We start from the raw sequence: 8,620 nt of genomic DNA, 5'->3' as shown, positions 1-8,620 counted from the left end.
GTTTTTAATGTGCTTATCTCTTCACAATCCCATTGTTTGTATTTAACGGTGTCAATCATGTTGTCATCAAATATCTCCAGAAGTTGTTCATTGATATTTTCAGTTCCAAGAAATTTGGCACAGATTCCTAGAAAACATTCTGTGCGTGAAATATTGCAAATCATGCGCTGTAGGCAATCTTTATAGTTATTTATCGGTTTTCTACTACATGCAGTCAGTGCTTTTATATTCACTCCATATACCATTAATCGTATGTTTTCGTGTATGGAGCACACACAAACTGAATATGTGCTTCTTGCTCCTGCAAGAATGCAATGTTGTGGTCGTAAAGATGCAAATTTTGAAAAACTACATTACAGGTCTGGATGGTTGAGTTTGAAAGGTGTATGCAACTCCTTCAAATTGTTTAGAATATACCGTTTTCGCATTTGTGTTCTTTATCCGTCAATTCGTAAGGATACGCAGATTTTTTTCCCCGGCATTACTTGACTGTTTTCTTCACATTCGTAAAAATTTTAAATTCTATTGGTTTCATATTTTCCTAGTGGTGGCTTTTTGGATTTGGGTCTTCTAAGATTTATTTCTCTGAAGTAAGTTTTTAGCAACAGTAGTCATACATTTTGTAGCGTTTGAGAAGTAAGTCGTGACCCTTTCGGATAGACCACTATTTTTATTTTCATAGTTCTATCTGCTGTGCCATTAAAATTTTCCTGCAGATTTTTTGAAATTGATGCGAGTCATCTTCTTCATCGCTATTCTTAGAGTTATCCGGAGGAATATTAAGAATTTTAAATTTGTGATTTATTTATTCAATAAAAATACTTTTGAGAATACTAACGTCCTTTATGTAGAATTTAATTATAAACTCAATTGAGGAATAAAAAGTAAAGTTTTTGTATAGTTTTCGTTCGAAAATTGATTTCATGGTACTTTGGTGCGTATGAGTAACGTGAAGAACACCTGATTAATTAATTTTTTTTAATTACTTCTAAAATGAATATCACAGTCAAAATATTTATTTTTGAAGTAGAATTTATATATTAATTTGAATCAAAACTAAAAAAAAAAAATTTTTGTGACATATGCCTTTTTTTTTTTTTACTGAAAAATTTGGTGTGATATGAAAGATAAATAAATTTTTAAAAGTACTTCTAATCACAATATCGTCCTGAAATTTTTGGGTTTTATGTAGAATTTTATTATTAATCGAAATCAAAAATATTATATAAGAATATATGTAATATATTCTTTGAAAATTCATTCAATAGAAATGTAGTATGCATGTGCATGATGTGTTTTGCGGGAGAAAAAAAAATATTAAACTATTAAAAAAATAACGGTTTCGTGAAAATTTTTATTTCGTAGTAAAATTTAAAACTGCATCTAAATAAAATATAAAAAATGAAAATTTAAAAACTACTTTTGAGAAAATTTTTTTTTTGAAATTTAACGGTTAATATTAGTACTTAAATATTAACAATTTTAATTGTTTAAACAATTTTATAAAAGCTCAATCAATTATCTTTAAAACGCTGTAAAACCTTTTATAGAACTTGAGATATAGCCATTTGAAAATGTGTCTACTATGCCAATTCTCAACACCCCATGGGTCCATATCTCCTAGAAAAAAAATCACAAAATTTTTTCCCGATATACTAGTCTTCTTATTTTATGAAAGGAACTCTTTAAAAAAAATTTCAGCCAAATCGGAGATCATGAGGTCAAAAAGGTGTCCGAGTTGTAAAAGAATGACCCATATACACTAGTTTTTGTCCAACTTAAATGCTTCATTTTCAACATATACCTTGCACTTACTGTCTTTGTTCAGGATATTCGTTTTTAATTGCAGTAGCGCGTTCTTGCATTGAAATCTTTTCTTGTCTAGGTCCATTTATATAGTTATTTTGTGTCCTCCTAAATTTTTAACACTTTCAAAAACTTGTTTTTTCATTCGTTGTGTACAAAATCCGAAATGCTGTGATTTTTACCTCAGGCTCAGGTAGTTTTAACAACCTATTGCAAACCAGTTCAACTGCTTTTTCTGGATTATTAACTTTTTCTAAGCCTTTAAGGTCTATTTCTGATTGCTCATACTCCCTCTCGCGCTTTAATTGCTGTATTTCCTTTTTGAGTTCGCAATTTTCTAGGTTTTCAACTTTAAGGTTTATGTCATCCATTTTTACTTCTATATCTTCCAGGTCTACTTTTGTGGCCACACTTGATAAGAAACCCATTATTTCTTATAGCTGCATATTACCCACTGAATTTCTAGATTTCGTAGTTTCGTGATATTCAGGCGCTGTTTCCTTCAGCATTCTTTTCGCACCGCCACCTGTAGGTACACTCACACCTGTAGGTGCGTTGCGTGTTGTCGATTCGTTTTTGACATGATAAAGATGCCTTGATGTTTTATGTACTCTGTCAAAATGATTATTGATAAGTATTAGTTTTTTTATTTCAACTTAATTTATAGTCTACTTTTGGGTATTTCACAACGCGAACACGAATAGTGCTAACACTTACCCTTACTGAGTCACTGTTCTTGATAAAAACAAAAAAAAAGTTTGTTTTAAATAATAACAAAGACGAATATTACGACTTGGCGAACTCTTACTTTTACATCTAAAAGAACATTTGACGTTTTGATCACTCCAAACACTGAACTCGAAAGCACCGTGGTAGAGGATACTTTTTTCTGTTAGTATATTTGCGGGTATCACCAATTTATCACTATTATACCAAAACATTCTTAAAAAATACCCCGCGCTCAATAACTTGTAATTCTTCATTCATTTTTATTAAATCAAATATTTATATATTCCACATTATTGTTGTCATTTAACTCAACTCTTTAGGTCTTTTTAACTATGCCATATTTACTGAGTATTGACATAGAGAATATAGATCATTTAATTCTTTTATAGTACAAATTCAAAATGTTCGGTTTTTATATTGGTAACATGGGGAGCTTTTTTATAGAAATAAATATGGAAGAAAACTGAACTTAACATTTCATAAGACTTACTTATAAAGAAAAAATATATATATTGTATGTATATGGGTCATTCTTTTACAAACCGGACGGATTTTGGCAAAAAATGACCTCATCACCTCCGATTTGGCTGAAATTTTTTTATGAGCTCCTTTCATAAAATAAGAAGACCCGTATCTCGGGAAAAAATTTTGTAATTTTTTTCCTAGGAGATATGGACCCATGGGGTTTTGAGAATTGGCATTGTAGACACATTTTCAAATGGCTATATCTCAAGTTCTATAAAAGGTAGAAACTTGAAATTTATTGCGTTTTAAAGATAATTGGTTGAGCTTTTAAGAAATTGTTTAAACAATTAAGATTGTTTATATTTAAGTACTAATATTAACCGTTAAATTTCAAAAAAAAAGATATCTCAAAAGGGTACACAACATTTTTCATTTTTTATATTTTATTTAGATTCAGTTTTGAATTTTACTAAGAAATAAAAAATTTTCATGATAGTATCGATTTTTATAAATTTTTTAAATTTTTTTTTTTCTCATAAAACACATCAAACACATGCGTGCTATATTTACATTAAATGAATTTTCAAAAAATATACTACAAATATTCTTATATAATATTTTTGATTTCAATTAGTAATAAAATTGTACATAAAACTCAAAAATTTCAGGACGATATTGTCGTTGGAACTACTTTTAAAAAATTTATTTATCCTTCACATCACTCCAAACACATACACACGATTTTTCAGTAAAAAAAAACAGAGGAATACGTCACACAAATTTTTCATTTTTACTTTTAATTCCGATTAAACAATAAATTCTTCTTCGAAAATAAATATTTCCAGTGTGATATTGCTTCCAGAAGTAATTTAAAAAAAATTAATTTATCAGGTGTCCTTCATGTTACTCATACGCACCATAATACCCTTGAATCAATTTTCCAAGAAAAGTGACACAATATTCACATTTTAAATTAGTTCCGCATCATCTCTATTTTTAAATTATAAATTTTAACATAATTAAACCGTTTTATGAACTTTTTCTTATATTGATCAGTTTAAAAATTAATTAGTTCCACACTAGCTGAACTACCTGTATAACTGCAGCACATAATTACACAGTTGAAAAAATTCTTTAAGCAGGTACGAATTGTTATAGGAATTAAACTGTAAACAATTCTATATAGAGATAAACTGTAAAGAACTATAAACAAAATATTTTTTTTAAGTTTTTGTATTGATTTTATTAATAATCATTTCATTATTGATACATAATCTGTAATGTCTGCAGAAGAAAATATTTTTGCCATTAATATCGTTTTCGAATTAGGAATAAAGCAGTGATATTTTAATGTGCGTTTAACTGATGTAGCTGCTTCAAAGCGGTGTTTAATCTTATCTTCTTCTACTTCATAGTCTTTTAACGTTGAGAAATGGCACACGATATTTGGTAAACATTCCTTAACCCAGTTAAATAATTCCTTTGGTGTTTGGATGGGATTATTTATTCGTTGAAGGCTAGCTCTTGCAGCATTCCTCTTTAAGGTACCAGCTAAGCCGTCGCATGGTCCTTTGCCGTGTGAAGTTGGGAAAAAGTGCCATACTGCCTCCAAACCAAAGTCTGCTTTGTGATGAGTTAAATTAATAAAATTTTTTTTATTTTTGTATTGTGAACCCGATCCATCGGAAAAATATATAATTTTTTTGATATCCGTACTAATTTTTTTAATGAATTTGATCGCGTATTTCTGGAACAAATGTACAGCAGTTGTATTGTGATGTAAACAGTCAGATATGCAGACGAAATTTTTTATTTGTAGTTTTTTATTTTCATCACGGTGGTATATTGCAAACGGATGAATCGTTGCCTGATTATTATTCCAGTGAATACCTTGAACAGAGTTTTGAACAACAAAAGCATAATTTTCGGAAAAATCACACAAAACTATGCATTCAGTTTTTGTTAAGTTGTTTTTCTTATCATTTAAAAACTCTGCATGTTTTTTAACGATAAAGGGATGCAACAGCAATTTGTCTAAACCATCTGTTAAGGATTACAAATATTCGTCTATTTGGGATATCAACGTTTTTAATGTGCTTCTCTCTTCACGATCCCATTGTTTGTATTTAACGGTGTCAATCATGTTGTCATCAAATATCTCCAGAAGTTGTTCATTGATATTTTCAGTTCCAACAAATTTGGCGCAGGTTCCTAGAAAACATTCTGTGCGTGAAGTATTGGAAATCATGCGCTGTAGGCAATCTTTGTAGTTATTTATCGGCTTTCTACTGCATGCAGTCAGTGCTTTTATATTCACTCCATATACCATTAATCTTACGTTTTCGTGTATGGAGCACTCACAAACTGAATGTGTGCCGCTTGCTCCTGCAAGAACGCAATGTTGTGGTTGTAATGATGCAAATTTTGAAAAACTACATTCAAAATCCGGATGCTTGAGTTAGAAAAGAGTATACAACTCCTTCAAATTGCATTTGTGTCCTTTTTCCGTCGATTTTTACGGATACGCAATCTTTTCTTCCAGGCATTACTTGACTGTTTTCATCACATTCGTAAAAGTTTAAAATTGCATCGGTTACATGTTTTCCTAGCGATGGGTGGCTTTTTGGATTTGGGTCTTCTAAGATTCCTTTTTCTGAAGCAAGTATTTTAGCTACAGAAATCAAATGCTTTGTAGCGTTTGGGAAGTGAGTCATAATTTTTCGAAAAGATCAATTGTATACCACACTCAATATTTTTATTTCCATCGTCCTATCTGTTGTGCCATTGAATTTTTCCTGTTGATTTTTTAAAATTGATGGAGGGTCATCTTCTTCATCGCTACTGTTGGATTCATCGGGAAAAATTTCGAAAATTTTATGTTTAATCGCTTCAGTTATATCCTTTATTTTTTCATTTTTATATTGCTGTTGTTTAAGTTTTTTTTGATGTAATTGGGGTATTGCTTATTAGACAGAGTGCTTTGTTTAATGGACTAAGAGCATTTTTTCTGATTTCAATTTCGTATGTGGCCGAACTGCTACTACTTGCTGGTTGAATATTTTCCTCGCTCGATGACTGGCTATTGTTTGCCGATATACCTCCTTCATTTTTCTTTTTATTTTTGACCCTCATCTCCAGTTTGAGTCGGCAACTGTTACATATTTTTCTCCAGATTTGTTTTAGTCGTAGGCATCCGCAACATACGCAGAATATAATCTGAAACTTGCCTTACTTTGGCCTTTTTTGGATGCATTTTTAACTTTAGTGGATTCAAACATTTCAAGTCTTTCAATTGGCGTAGATTCATTTTATTTTTTCCAACTTTTGCCATTATTTAAATGTTCTTACTTGTTTGTTAGCTTTCAAAACAGAAACTGAGAACTTGTCATACTTACCTAACAATTTATACCTAATTTTATTCCAGTATCTGTATAAGATAGAAGTAACTAAACTCTCCATATCGATTTATTTACAGTTTATTTCCTATAACATTTCTTACTTGCGCAAAGTATTTTTCCAACTGTAGCAAAATAACACTTCGCCGAAAAAGGTAGGTGTGATTATGTGCTGCAGTTTTCTATTTACTTTGGCTAGTATGAAACTAATCAACTTTTTAATTCATCTATATTAGAAAAAAGTTTATTAAAGGATCTAACTATGTTAGAATTCATAATTTAAAAACAGAGATGATGTGGAACTAATTTAAAATGTTAATTTTTTATGTATACATTTATTTTAAAAGTAAAAAGTAAACATTTTTGTATCGTTTTCTTTCGAAAATTGATTTTATGGTACTACGGTGCGTATGAGTAACGTGAATGACGCCTGATAAATTAATTTTTTTTAATTACTTCTAAAAGGAATATCACACTGAAATTATTTGTTTTTTAAGTACAATTTATATATTAATTTGAAATAAAAGTAGAAAAAAGAAATTTGTGTGATATATTCCCTTTTTGTTTACTGAAAAATCGTGTGTATGTGTTTTGTGTGATATGAAGAATAAATAAATTTTTAAAAGTACTTCTAATTACAACATCGTCCTGAAATTTTTGGATTTTATGTAGAATTTTATTACTAATCGACATCAAAAATATTATATAAGAATATATGTAGTATATTATTTAAAAATTTAAAACTGAATCTAAATAAAATATAAAAAATGGAATCTCTAGGGACGTATTTTAAAAATATTTTTAATAAATACAATATCAGAAAACAAAATTAAATCAAAAGAAATATACCATAATTTACTGAAAACTGGATATTACAAAGGTGTACAAAAATTGTAAGTGAAACCGATTTTTGTAAAACAAGAAATTAGGTTAGAGTGGTTAAACCCAAGGAGATCTACAAACCATGGTAATCACAGAAATAAATGAATTTTACATGCACACAAACATGTCAATTGAAAAAATAAAAAGATTCTTCTGTTGAAATAAAAATCTTGCACTTCAAAACAAAAAAAAAACAGTAACAAGGTTTGAATTACTGTGTATATATGCTAGACAAATTAGCTACATCAGAGTCTTGACCCAGAATTTATATGATTTTCGTTATATTCAGCGCTTCGTTATTCCATCACAACCACACTCGATCTACTCAATAGTAACAGCGACTATAGTGAAAAAAATAAATTGCTTAAAGTTGATAGAAAACAATATCACTTAAATTCATGTAGATTTTTAAATCCAGTATTAACCCATTCGCATATAATAGTTATCTTTCATATTATTTTGTTGTATGAATATATGGTTTATTTTCAGAAAACAAATTAAAGCAAATTCTATTCCAATTAATTGAGTTCAAATGGAAGACATTTTTCCTGAACTCCAAAATTAGATAAATTTACAATTAAATAAAAAAAATTATTGAAATAAAATATTTGAAAAAATAATTGTTAATTTCAATAATCAATAAACCCTATTTTATACATCCATACCTTTCATTCAAATACATCGACCGAAAATAAAATTTATGAGTATAGTTCACCAGTAATTTCAGTAATCAATGGGCCGATACGTATAGTGATTTCTCATGTAAACAAGCATATTAAATCTAATAATTTTTGCTATCGAACTGATGTGTGCCAGACTTTTAGGTCAAAAACTCTTCCTAATATATGTGGATGTTGTTGGGAATGACATTTTCATGGGAATGGCAATCGTTTACCACTTAAAGAAGTGATGTCTATTTTAGAAACAGAAAATAGTAATGATGAAGTAGCTAGCACAATACAATTATGCTCTGAATTCAATCCTGTTTATATGTCGAGCAAACTGATGACAATGTCGTAGATGAACATGCTCTAGTTTCATTAGATATTGCTGGTCAGCTTGAGCTTCAGTAGCAGTCAGTCGATGAGACGAAAATGAGCTTAAAAGAGTTTGGTGTTCCAAAGTGAACAAAAAGAGGTAGTAGCCACACGTTGGGAAGGCAATGCACTGGTTACAGTTTTCTCTAACCATAGAAAAATTAATGCACAAAAAAAATATAAACGTTATGATCTCTCTAAAAAAATACATATCACATTCAAAGTTCCAAATGCAATAGCGGAATAAAACTAGCATATGGATGGCGTAGATTTGCACGAGAACGCCATTATCTCTACTACAGCCTC

This window comes from Teleopsis dalmanni, chromosome X (genome assembly GCF_002237135.1).
Source record: "Teleopsis dalmanni isolate 2A chromosome X, ASM223713v2, whole genome shotgun sequence".
In the NCBI taxonomy this organism is placed as follows: domain Eukaryota; kingdom Metazoa; phylum Arthropoda; class Insecta; order Diptera; family Diopsidae; genus Teleopsis; species Teleopsis dalmanni.
Note: the sequence above shows the minus strand (reverse complement) of the source record.